Source organism: Humulus lupulus, chromosome 4 (genome assembly GCF_963169125.1).
Source record: "Humulus lupulus chromosome 4, drHumLupu1.1, whole genome shotgun sequence".
Classification (NCBI taxonomy): Eukaryota; Viridiplantae; Streptophyta; class Magnoliopsida; order Rosales; family Cannabaceae; genus Humulus; species Humulus lupulus.
In genome coordinates, this window is record NC_084796.1 from 157,456,088 (window position 1) to 157,470,166 (window position 14,079).

The following is a 14,079-nucleotide window of genomic DNA, read 5'->3' on the forward strand; positions in this document are numbered from 1 at the left end:
ACCCAGGTATTTATAGGCCTGGTTTCAGATTCTCTTCCCCGTGATTTTACTGGAAAGTTACAAAATATCTTAAATTTAAATTTGAAATACAGAGAAATCAATTAAGGAATAAATATCTAAAACAAATCCCTATAAATGAGGAACCACTATTTAAATTCTGAATCTTTAACTTTTTGATCCCCTTTCGACATACATTCGAGCTACCTCTGTTGTCATCCGAGCTAAAATGATGAAGCATTTTTTAGCCAATTCTTTGTCTTCGAGATGACATAACAACTGTCTTCAGAGCTACGCCCTTTACATCTGCTCGGAAAACCTTTTATTACTTGTGAAATGATATCGATATTACTATAATAATAATTTTGAATCGAGCTTGTTGCGATAATTTTTGAGCTTACTATTCAAGCAAAAATGCTTTCCTCGAAAATAGGGTACAACATTTGCCCCCTCAAAAATGTCTGCTCGCAGTCCTGAAAGGGAGACTTTTGAATTTTCTTTATTGGGAAACGTGCCCACCAACCACACTCAAGTGTGTACACATGTCATTTTTTGATAGGGAGTTTCCAATACTCAAGTACTAGTTTTCTGCCATGTCCTTTCAACTTCGTTTTCTGCCATTTTGAGATTAATCTTGAACCGTAGGATTAATTATCACTTTAATCCTCTGGTGGAGAATCTCCAAGCCCTTTTATAAAAAGCTTCCCTCTCTCTTTCTACTCTTCACTTTTTTCATTCGTGTTTATCAACTTCCTCTCTCCAGATTTCTAAAAAAATAAAAAATAAAAAACGAGCCACAAAATATCCTCAATCTTCACGAAGAAATTATATTTAAAGCAATTCGCACAATACAAGGATTCTCACTTCATCGATCTCTTCGTGTAAGAAACTTTTCTATCTCTCTTCTTTTTTTTTCTTAAAACTAGTACACACGCATGCATGATCTTGCTTTTGCTCTTGAAGAAAGTTAGTGAAAATGGTTAGATTGATCTTTTTTTTACATAAGAATCAATGGAAAAAATAGTTTATGCAATTCCTCGGTTTAAGGGTTTCGTATGGGTTATGGAATAAGGGTTTTCTTTTTCATGAAAACCATGAAATTCTCCTTTTTTGGGTAACTACACCATTTTCCTAGAAAATCGTGCAAGCCTAAAAAGGGATTCACATATCTAATCTATCCTATTAGCTTACTCGTTATTTTGAGCTCATTCCAGCATGAAATTTTGAGACAACTCAACCCATCTCTTATTTTTTCTGTTCTTTCTTCATCAAAGGAACAACGCCTTTATCTTTATTGCTAGATCTCACAGTACTCTTTCGAGAAGAATTGGTGGAGGTCCTCAACTCACGCTATTCCCTACAGTACACCTTCTCCACAAGCAGAATCTCTTTTATCTTCAGAGACTCGTCCAAGAGTTTGAAGACCGAAGAGATAAACAAGACATGAACACCTCATAAAAACACCAAGTGGGTTAAATTTGAGAATGGAAAAGGAAAATACTTCACCTTGCTCCTTGGCTCGAGTTAAACTCCATTCCCCGAGCTCATCCTTTGGACCCTTCATTGTTGGTGTCTATTGCCTTTAAACCTGGTGAACTTTCCTTTGAATTTATGGAAGGATCATCAAGTAAAACCACCCAATCGACCGAATCTCCACTCCCCTCTTTTGGTCCCAAAGTCAATACCTCTCTCCTAGTCACCAAGTACAACTATTTTGAGGCAGAAAATTACGAGAGTTCAATTTGATCCATGAGACAAATATTTGACTGGCTCGCTAGCCATGGTCTCAAAATCTTCAATAACCTTGTGTAGTTCTCCCACTCGAGATGAGCGAAGCATTTACACTCAAGGCGAAGATAATCCTGATAGGAAGTACAAGCTTAGAGAATGAAGCAACGAGCATATGAAGGTCGGGCTATTTCTACCCTTAAGGCGATACTTCAAAAGCTTCACTGACTAGGTTGGCATTGCTCCTTTCCAACTCCAAACCAACTCATATAGGAATTTGGCAGCCCTCAAGTCGCTATATGCTGAGCTGAAGTGGCTGGAGCCGTCTCCTTATGAGATTCTTTATCTTTGTTGCCTCAAGAGTAATCTAACTCGGAAGCATGGAGGAGATGGTTTTTACTACCTGTCGATTTATCCTAAAGACAAAAAACTCCTGGAGGAATTTCTCAATCACCCTTCGAATTTTTAGACTCAATTATTTTGGACCAATGGACTTTATCCATCCAATCTTTATTCTTTTCAACGAATTCGTAAGTCTTTTTCCCATTCTCAAGTTACCAACAATTGGTATCAGACCGGTTATTAATCTCTGCATACATTAATTGTTGTGTGAGTAATATATGCATTCTTATGTTATTGTAATATGTGATTAATTGATTGTTCTTTGTTTAATGAATGTTTATTCTTAAAGGTCGTTTATTATATGGTTTTTGGGTTTATGAATTATTCTTAATTTTCTAGATCTGAAAAGTGTAAGCCATTTGGGGCGTAGGATTTTTGTAATTTTATTTTTTGAAATATTATTGTAAAATTCTTCTCATCTCAAGCCTCGAAGTTGCATGGCTTTGTTGGGGTATAGACCCTAAAAGCATGTGAAAAGACATTTTATTGATTTAAATAAAAGGAAATTTTTATTATATTTGAATGTTATAATTGTTGTTTGAATAATTTATATAAATATCAAGAAAATTTCATATTCATTTATGAGGATATGATCTTGTATTAGTACAAGAGAATTAAGATCATATACAATGAATAAAATAGTTAGTAACATGTGAAAGTATGGAATCTTTAATGAATGGTTACTAGTACGGTTTACTAACCATACGGATGCAAGTAGTCTAGATTCAGATTACTGATGTGGATAGACATCTTGGTAAAGATGTTGTATATAATAGTGATTATATATGACAGGGCTAATATGAATTAACTATATTTATAAACTTACTCTTTGCCATAAATATTAAATTCTCATCATAATAGATGATCATTTGTAGATCAGTCTAAATCTTGAGCTATCATGAACTCCTGTTTGTGTTTAATAGATCTTTTGATCAATTCGTTAAGGTCTCTTAGTATAATGACGCTAGTGACTTTTGTTTTGTAGATTCAATACCATGAATGGCTGAGAACATGATTTTACAATAATGAAATCCATGCTTTCCTAACGGATCTAATATTGGTTCCCTTAAGGATTAATTCTGGAACTGGATAATTATTGAGCTCAAATCTATAATTTGACTATAGATTAATTATTCGCTAGTTAATTAATGGTACTTAAGGAACATGAGGTAATTAGAAGGGTAAAACGGTAATTTTGACTAGCTCTAATTAACGAACCAATAAATGGATGACAAAACTACAGTTATTGATTATATCAATGGACTACAAGAGAAAACTCTGTAAATATAATTATAAAAACACTTAGAGTGCAATCCCATATTTATCGTGGTGTAATCATGGAGTTAATAAATAAGATTATTGAATTAAAGGGTTTAATTAATAGTCTGATTTATTGGAGCTTCGTATTATAGGCCCATCATCCCCAGGTCTCCCCTATCCTATACTGTCATGGGTAACGATGTCACAAGGAAGATTTATAGAGAGAATGACTAAATTGCAAAGGAATTAATTTTTGAGGGCAAGGAAATAATTATGTGATAATTATGGGTAATTGATTAATTGTGAATTAATTAATTAACTATATAGTTTTTATTTTGAAAAACTTTATGTTAAAAATAAATACTAATCATGTTTGGATTAATATTGTGAGAGTTTAATTATTATCTTATTATAAGATAATTTATTTAAAATTGATAGTTTTTAAGATAAAGTTAATTTTAAATTAACTGATATTTATTTTGGGATAAATATCTTGTCTTAAAATTAATTAAATAAATAAATAAGAAATTCAGGGATAGATATATAGTGTCACACGCCACATGTAGATATTCCTATCCCTAGGATTTGAATTTTGAATTTTAAATTAAATTGTTTATTTAATTATTTCTTTTTTAATATGATTTAAATTAAATAATTAAAAAGATTATAACATATCAAATTTATTTTAATTAAATAAAGATTAATTAAATTAGTTAATTATCTTTATAAATCTGAGAAGAAGCGATTTTTTTCTAAGTTGTTTCTAAGTTATCAAACTCTCTCAAAAGAAAGAAACGATAGAATTTTCTAAACCTGAAATTCTAGAAGTTTCTATAGCCTCTCTCTTCTCAAATCTCTCTAGATCTCATGTGATGAGCACATTTAGGGAGCCTAAAATCAATTAGAAAGAGAAAGTATGTGAGAGAAACACCTTGGTTCAATAATTATCAAGGTTAAAGGCCAATCTTATTTATATACGAAGAGTTTACTTTAAGACCAACTTTAACAAGCTTAACCAAAAGTGATTAAAGACTAAACAGAAATATAACAGAAAACTTCAACAGACTTAACTAACTAAGTGTATTGGTTAACATGCCCCCTCAAATTAACTAGTCTTGGAAGAATGGTTAATTTGCTGCTAAGACAAGAAAATCTTATTACAAGGAGATGCTTAGTAAAGATGTTGGCCACTTGATCTTCAGATGGAATGAATCGAACAAGGATTTCCTTCCATAGCACCATGTTTCGGATGTCCAAAAACCTATTTCAATGTGCTATATTCGAGCATGAAACATAGGGTTGGCATCAAGGTGAGTGACACTAATGTTATCATGCCAAACAATAGGAGGGCAGCTATTGGAAGATGAAGCTCTACAAACAGGACTTGAAACCATTTAAGCTCACTTGCTACATTAGCAAGGGCACGATACTCGGACTTAGTACTACTCCAAGATACAACTCGTTGCTTTGCTAAAGACCAAGAGATTAAACTGTCACCTAGATACACGTATTTTCCCCCTGTGCTTCGATGATCATCAGGATTTGAAGCCCAATCTGCATCAGTGAATGCAGAGAGATGCAAAGGAGAAGTTGTTGTTAAAGTAAGGCCATGAGTTTGGGTATCTTTTAGATAACGAAGAATCCATTTTACAACAAGCCAATGAGAGGTTGTAGATTGTGCATAAATGGACAAGCACTGTTGACAACAAAGGAAATATCGGGTCGAATCATAGTGACATACTGCAACGAACAAACTATCTTTCTGTACTCAGTGGGATTGTCAAGAGGAGTACCTTCATATTTAGACAAGGGTTCGCCCACAAAATCAAGAGTATGAGTGGCTTTAAAATCAAGCATGTCATATTGCAGAAGGAGATCCTTGATATACTTCTGCTGACATAAGTGTAGCTAGCCTTTTGTGTAGGTGACTTCTAATCGGAGAAAATATTCCAACCTTCAAAGTTCTCGCAAGGAAAATTTGTTATGGAGTATGGAGATGAACTTGTTGATGCATACTTCAGTACTGCTTGTTATAATGGTATGTTCTACATATTCTAAAATATAGAGAGTATAAGTAGATGTATGAAGAATAAAGAGAGAGTTATTAGACTTAGAGCAAGTGAAACCCCATTGCTATAAGGCAGTGCTTAGCTTAGAGAACCAAGCTCTATGAGCTTGTTTGAGGCCGTAGAGAGCTTTTGTGACGCCCCACATCACTATGGCTGCTTTCTGGAATGACAACTGGCCCTACAAACCAAGACAAGTCTTTCCAGCGTGCTTTGTCCTCACTCGCACACTTCCTGAGAAAACTTCCCAGGAGGTCACCCATCCCTAGATTACTCCAGGCCAAGCACGCTTAACCATGGAGTTCTCAAGTGATGGGCTACCGAAAAGAAGATGCACCTTTTTGATATAGGTAGTACCCATCAATCCATTTAAGCCCTCTTCAACTATGTAGTCCCATACCTACACAGTCTTAGAATCATCACACTTGACCTTCCCCAGGCGGTGTGGGATTGCACAGCTTACCCGGTCTTTCCCCTTACGGATCACAGGATTTTGACTGTCATAGCTTTGGACAGCTTGCACACATATGCAGGTTGATTAACATCTAAAAATCCTAGTGGATGAGCCATATAGATGTCTTTGAGAATTTCTCAATTGAGAAAGGCATTGTGTACATCAATTTTCCTTAGAGACCTGCCTTTGGAGAGAGCCATGGTGAGAATGGCATGAATTGTCTGAGGTTTTACCACTGGACTGAAAGTGTCGAAGTAATCTAGGCATTGTGTTTAAGTGAACCCCCAAGCTACAAGCCTTACTTTGTGCCGGTCAATATTGCCATCTGGGTTGTATTTCAATTTGAAAAGCCATTTGTAATCAACTACATGAGCTGCAGAAGGAGGAGGAACAAGGTGCCAAGTACCATTCTTATGAAGAGCAACTAATTCAGATTCCACGGCAGCTTTCCAGGTGGGATTTTGCATAGCGTCTTTGTAGTTCTTTGGAATAACAGAGGTTGTATCCAGCGTGGAAGTGAAGGTCTTGGGTTTCCGAATACCACTTTTAGCACAAGTCACCATAGAATGAGTATTACCCCTAGAAACATCATGCACAGAAACTTGGTTAGAATCTAAAAATTACTCAGTTGATGCCTCAGGTAGTGAGATAGAGGGTACAACTGAAATAGAGGAAGGGATGGGCATGGATAAAAGCTGAGATGAATGAGGTAGAGAGGGTGATTGGATAGAAGTAATCGATTGAGTGGTGGAGGGGTGAGGGAAGGTTGTGGAAGCAGTTTTGGTATAATGGTTGGAGTGAATGAAGATGAAGATGAGGAATAGGAGGAGTAGAAGAAGGAATTGAGGGAAAGGCTGACTAATCGAACACCACATGGCGGCTGGTGTATTTCCTGTGAGTGGTTGGTTCAAGGCAAATATACCTTTGTGCTGTGTGCTATATCCAAGGAATATGTCGGAGGAAGATCAATATTTAAACTTATTTTTGTTATAAGGACGAAGATGGAAAGCATAGACACCCGAATTTTCTCGTCAAGAGACTTATGATAGAGTTTTTGAAAAGGGGTAGAATGAGTTAAAGTTTTGGTAGGAAGCCTGTTGATTTTGCAAACAGCATCTTTGAAAGCAAACAACCAATATTGTAATGGTAAGGAAGCATGGGCTAGCATAGCTAGACCCGTTTCAACAATGTGTATGTGCTTACACTCTGCTCGACCGTTCTGGGCAGGGGTGTGAGGATAAGAAAAACGATGATTAATGCCACAAGACTTTAACAAAGAAACAAATACTTCAAACTCACACCATTGCCTGATTGGAAATCCTTGATGATGGTGGGAAGTTGATTTTCAGCAAGAAGTTTAAACTTTTTAAAAGCATCTAAGGCTTGCTCTTTTGTAGTTAAAGGATAGATTCATGAAAATCTTGACTAGTCTTCTATGAAAAACCCAAAATATTTAGAACCATCAACTGCAGGTATTGGGGATGGGCCCCATAAATCAGTGTGTATAAGCTGTAATGGCATAGTAGCATGGGAAGAAGATAAAGAAAAAGGAAGTTTGTGACTTTTGGCCAATTGGCAAGAACAAATTTTATTTTTATTGTATGAAAATGGTACACTAAATTGACTCAAGACTTTATTGACAATTTCAAATTGTACATGACCTAGACGAGAATGCCAAATGGTTGCAGCATCATGCTTAGTATTGCAAAACTGAACAGTAGATTGGAATGTTGAAGAGACAGAAAGAACTGAAGTGTGAAAGGCAGTCTTGGATTGAGATGAATTTGAAGCATCTTTAAGAGTAGAGGCTGCATGGATAGTATATAGACCACGATCAAAGGAGCCTTAATGTAGAATTTTCCTCCTGTAAAGATCCTTGATAAAGAAACCAGAGGCATGAAACTCAATGAAAACATTATTGTCAAGACAGAATTTGGAAATGGATACAAGATTAGTATAAAGTTTGGGAACATAATAAACATTATGAAGATTGAAATAATAAGTTTTGGTGTGAAGAGTTGACTTCCCAACATAATCAATTTGAAATTGATGATCATTTCCAACAATGACAAGGTCAATACCAGAATAAGAGGAAGTATGATCAAGATGATGAGAGTTTGGTGAGAGGGGATGTGAGGCTCCTGAGTCGAGCAACCAAGATTCATCATCCAAGGTACTGGAGTTTGCAACCATTTCTATCATGGAAGATGATGACTATGCTGAAGTAGATGGAGCAGGAAGAATGAGATCGAACAATTTGTAACAATTGTAGGCATTGTGGCCAAGTCAAGAAAAAAGTTGGAAAATGATTCTTGAACTAGTATTGTGACTTCCACGACTAGAGTTGGAACGAACCCAAGATTGAAACTGATTGTTCTGATGTTGGTGATAAGCAACATTAGCAGTGATTATGGAGGACTCATCAATGGAGTTCTGATGCTCAAGTCTTGTTTCATGAGCCAATAGAAGGCTAGTGACTTGTTCAAAGGACATATATTTTGTCTTAGAGGTAACAGAAACAACAAAAGCATTGTCGTCAGAAATGAGACTAGCAAGAAGATACAAAACCTGATCACGGTCTGAAACCCATTCGAAGATTGATGCTAGTTGATCAGTAAGACTTTTTACTTTTAGGATGTAGTCCATCATTGAAAGACCCCTTTTCATGAGAGATTGAAGTTGTAGTTGTAGCTGCATGATAGTTGGGCCTTATCTAACAATAAGGTTCAATGCTACATACCCTCGAATATGAGTGATATACTCAGAAAGAAGCAAGAAGAATATGATACCACATTTGAGATATGGGAGTCTCTTAAGGCTTTATTTGGGTAGCAATCCAATCAATGTAGGCAAGAGGCTACTAGAACCTTCATGAACATGAAAATGAAGAAGCAAACTTCTGTCAGAGAACATGTTTTGAACTTGATCAATACCATGCATGATGTGGAGGTCCATAAGGCAATCATTGATCAGAGGACTCAAGTAAGTGTCATGCTTGAATCACTCACATAAGCTTTTTCTACTTTTGTACCAACTATGTTATGAACAAGCGGGGGATACACATGACTCAGCTGCTAAATGAGTTGCATACTTTTGAATCGCTCAATCAGAGCAATGCAAAAGTAGAGAAAGAAAATGTTGCTGATTCTAAAACATCTTCCTCAAATGGGAAAAATAACAAGAGGAATAATATTATTGGACGGGACAAGGACAAACAATCAAAGAAGCCTAAAAGGTCATCCAAAGGAAAGGAAAACAAAGAGAACAAGAATGAAAAAAACTTGAAGGAAAAATCAACCGAAAGGTACATGCTTTCATTGCAAAGTTAAAGGTCATTGGAAGAGAAACTGTCCCAAGTATCTACCAAACCTAAAAGAAAAGAAGAAAGGTAAATCATATTTACTTGTTTTAGAAGCTTGTTTAGTGGAAGATGATATGTCATTTTGGATTGTTATTCCAGGTACAACTAATCATGTTTGCTTTTCTTTGCATATTCTTAAATCTTCAAGGGAGCTTGCAGAAGGAGAAGTGACTATGAAAGTTGACAGTGGTCAGATCATATCAGCTAAAGCAGTTGGAAGCTTGTTTGGAATTTGATAAAAAAAAATTCTTGTTTTAAACAATGTATATTTTATTCCTGGATTTACTAGAAACTTAATTTATATTTATATGTTGCATGAACAAGGTTTTAATAGTTCTTTTAATAATAATTTGATTGTTATTTCAAGATTTGGAATAAATATTTGGTATGAAAAATCCAATGATGGGCTATACAAAGTCAAGGCTAAAGAATGATCTATCCATAACTCTGAAATGTTTAAAGTTGTTAACCCAAGATTTATTAAACGACAAAAGACAATTTTCCATAGTGATATCTTTGGCGTTTATGATTATGACATATTTCTTTGGATAGGATTAACATGTTAGTAAAGGATAGACCTGTAAGAGAATTAGTTGTTGGTTCTCTTCCAATTTGTGAATCCTGTTTGGAAGGCAAAATGATCAAGAGATCTTTCTTTGCAAAGGGCTTAAAAGCCAAAGAACCACTCTAGCTTGTACACACAGACATTTGCGGTCCAGTCAATGTCAAGCTACTCATCATTGCCACTGTCATTTTGGGGCTACACGATTCAATGTGCATTGTACATATTAAATTTTGTTCCATCTACGTCAATCCAGGAGTACCCCGGGAATTATGGAATGTAACTAAACCAAGTTCACACCATTTTTCGTATTTAGGGATGTCCATCACATGTGCTAAGGGGAAAGATTGGAAGTTAGACTCACGCTCTGAAGTGTGGATGTTTGTGGGTTATTCCTGAGAAATGAGAGGTATTATATTTTATAGTCCAAAAGAAAATAAAACATTTGTATCACAAATTCAACTTTTCTTGATTACGACTATATCAATAACCACAAGCCTTGTAGTAAGATTGTACTAGAGGAAATACTCTCGAATCAAGTCACAAGATCAACAACAGTTACCAATGAAAAATGACAAGAGGAAGCCACTAGTTCTAGTCAGAACAACTGAGATGTAACGCCCTACTAATCCAAGACCGTTACACTAGGTGTTTAAAATAGTGCTTAACTCGTTAAGCAAGTCATTTGGACTCAAAAGTGTAATTGAACTTAAATTGTGGTTTGGGTGGTAAATTTTTTTGTCAAAATGATTAAAATTTTCATTGAAATTTTAAATATTTACATGGGATCCCAAAAAGACTTTTATACAAAGACATAATTACAACCAAAGTTACAAAAAATAACCGGCCTAAGTGGCAAAACCAGACTTATACCCTAAGTCCCTCCAAATCCCTCGACCGTAGAGCCGAACAGACCGAACATTTAAGTGTCGCTCCAAAGCCCTCAAACTCATGGCTGGTCGTCCTTTCCCTTGCCCTTACCTGCACCATAGAGCACCCATGAGCCAAGGCCCAGCAAGAAAATCCAACATGGCATAATAAAATAACCAACCAAACATAAACAGTAAACAACATGTTTAACAGATAATAGATGAACCCATCTCAGTATACAAGCAGTTTACACGGCCTATGCCAAGCAAAGTGCCCCTCCCAGAACTAATCATATGACCACATGTCGAGTGAGCGTGTACAACACTCCATAGTGGTCCCACGCCATCACGACCTATATTATGCAAGTATTTTCGAATATGACCTATGCCGACCAATCACAATCACACATAATGCAATCAATGCAACAAACACAGATAAATAATGGGGTACACAACCCTAACTCATCTTTCAAATAAATAGTTATAACCACTACATATAAACATTGGGGCATGTGCCAGTTTTCTTACCTCGATTCCAGTAATAGTGGCAAAATGACCCAAGTGTGATCATGTTCAAGCATCTTTAGCCAAATCTAAACACAATCGATCGAAACTAATTAATACCAAGCTTATTTTATAATTCTGACTCTAAAATAATATCATCTAAACTTTGCTTATATTCTTGGATTGTAGAGCTTTTCAAAAGCTTACCAACCACATAAAGAATGTCCAAATCCGACATCGGAGTCAAAAGTTATGGTCTAAATACGAAACCCAAAAACTGTGACCTAAAATAGGGTTGGTGCCTTGGCGCCTAAAGAAGACCCATTTTGAGGCGCAGTGCCACTGAAGTCAGAGATCAAACTTGTTGACGCGATTTTTCGCCAACAGGTAATTATATGAATAAGTAGGATGGATTAGTGCAAATTGGTAAACCGTAATATGAAAAGAATCGTAGTTTAGACTTTGGGAAACTAATAGCAATAGAAAGATGGTCACTCCCTTTCTTTTTAGGTGGTTCAAAGGTGAAAATCCCTCTAGTCCACCAGTCAATATTATTGATATCTCTTGACTATTTTCTTACAAAGTGCCTTGTTACAAAAATCTCCCAACCCCTTGCACTACCTAGGGTCTTGGCCTTTATAGGAAGATGATACCTGGGTAGGTATTGGGGTCATCCCGTGATCTCCTCATCCATCAAACCATTTATGTGACACTATTGATTAATTTGTAAACCTGGCAGTGAAGTGTGGTCTAATCAATAGGTAAGGAAGGATAATGGGCCGCATGTCCCAAATCAGGCGTGGGATGTCTGAATATGCACATTTATACTGCGTGTCCGAGAATTCAGGGATAGAATAGACATGTGATGTTTGATATATGCACGTTTATATTGCGTGGTTGACTTTACAAGAATTCGGGTGTTAGATCTCTGTCGCATCACGAGCTTAATGTGGCGCCAGCTCATGACACTCAAACTGCTGACACAATGCCTCCGAGTACCAGTTACCTCTCTAATCAGCTCAGGCTGGATAGATGGAGACCCGTAACAAACAGCTCCGGGTGGACAATTGACACGTGGCAGATCAAATTAGGCCCTTCTCTAGCTTGCCGAACTGCACGGATATTTAGGGCGTACATTTGCCCCCCAAGCCCCTGCTCGTGACCCATGACGTTATCTGTGACCTTCACAGTGGGGGCTTTTAAGTTTCCCTTTCGACTCTTCATGCTCCGCCCACTGCATGGGTATCGGACATGTGGAGCTCCTTAGTTGGCAACTGTTCGGTTTCCGAGAATTGCATTAAATGGCCTAGCCTGCCTTCGGCCGTCGTTTCACCTCTCGAGTTATGACCCTCGTATCTCGCATTAATTTGATCGAACGGTCCTCGTTCCTTTATGTCTCTTACGTATATATAAGGTTGGCCATCTTCCGTATTAGCCACCCTTCATTTGAAAAAATTTCCTCATTTTCTCTCCTTTTTAGTCTCAGAGGCTTTTCTTCTTCCGGTTATCATCCCAGAGATCCCTACGTTCTCGCCACAAGAGTTTCTTCATCAGTCCAGCTTTAAGGATTCCACTAGGACTCTGATTCCTACGCTTTTTGTGACTTTCACACGAAAAATACAATGTAAGTCCTCTGCCTGTTGCATGTTTTAATCTTTCCGTTTCTCTGTTAGGTAAACATCTTTCTTAGTCGCACACTGTAGGTTGTTTTTGGCTGGTTTTTGGTGCATAGGTTTTGATCCTAGGCATATCGAATATTTGAGAACGTGTCTAGGAATGCGATGTTTATGACATGATAATTTCTGGGTAATTTTTCTGGATAGTTTTTCTGGGTAGCTTTAGGGAATGCCTGTTCGGAAAATGGAAGGTGAGAGGTTTCTAGGGTACAAAACCGGGTAGCTTAAGGGTCACACTTCCTAGGCGGTTTTGCTTTTTAAAACTTTCCCTCCAAAGCAAGCACTATCCTGACCCTTCTGACACACAGATCCCGAGCAATCGGGGATCCGTTGGAAACGTGGGCGCGTGACCATGGCAACGCGTGGCTTCACGTACCGTGGGCTAAGATTACCTCAGCCCGTGTTCGAAAATCCTTTCTTCTCGTGCTGTATTCCCTTTTCTATTTTTAGGTCGCCTATTTAAACTTTTCTTCGTTCTTGTTCGTTAGGCGACCAGATGGGACCCAGGAAGAACATACACAAGAAAAGCCTGGCTGGCTAGCTCGTCGTCCCAGCAATCCAGCAAGGGGAAAGAGATTGCGGTGGAGTCTCCCATCCCCCTATTCGGTCCCACGGTGGAGAAGGAGATCGAGGTGGGACCTGATGGTTTCTTCAAGGTAGGGAGGATAGTCTCGAAGATTACGACCCAAGTGAGGGTCAACAAGATCCTACTGTCCCATAACATCGAAGTTGGAACAGGCGCTCTTGTGGCCCAACCTCCCCTCGAGGGCGAGAGGAGCTGCACGCCTCTTGATGAGGAGTTCGCGGCTTGGAGCGAAGAACACCTCAAGGCTGGGGCCTTCCTACCTCTGGACCAGTACTTCACAGATTTCCTGAATTACGTGAAGTTGGCCCCCTTTTAATTGCCCCCTAACTCCTACCGTCTGCTGGCGGGGTTGAGGTACCTCTTCCTGAGGCACGAGTGGGAGGTCCCTACACCCGCGGACATCCTTTACTTCTTCTGCCTCAAAGCCAGCCTAGACCAACGGGGGCGAGGCGACGGGTTCTACTATTTGACCCGTTTTCCCAACTCTCCTGCAGTCATCGAGCTGCCCAGCCACCCCAACGGCTTCAAGGACCAGTTCTTCATGTCGACGGGGTTTCACAACTACGAGTACCACTACTTCAATCGTCCTCGTAAGTTCTTTCTATTCTCAGCTC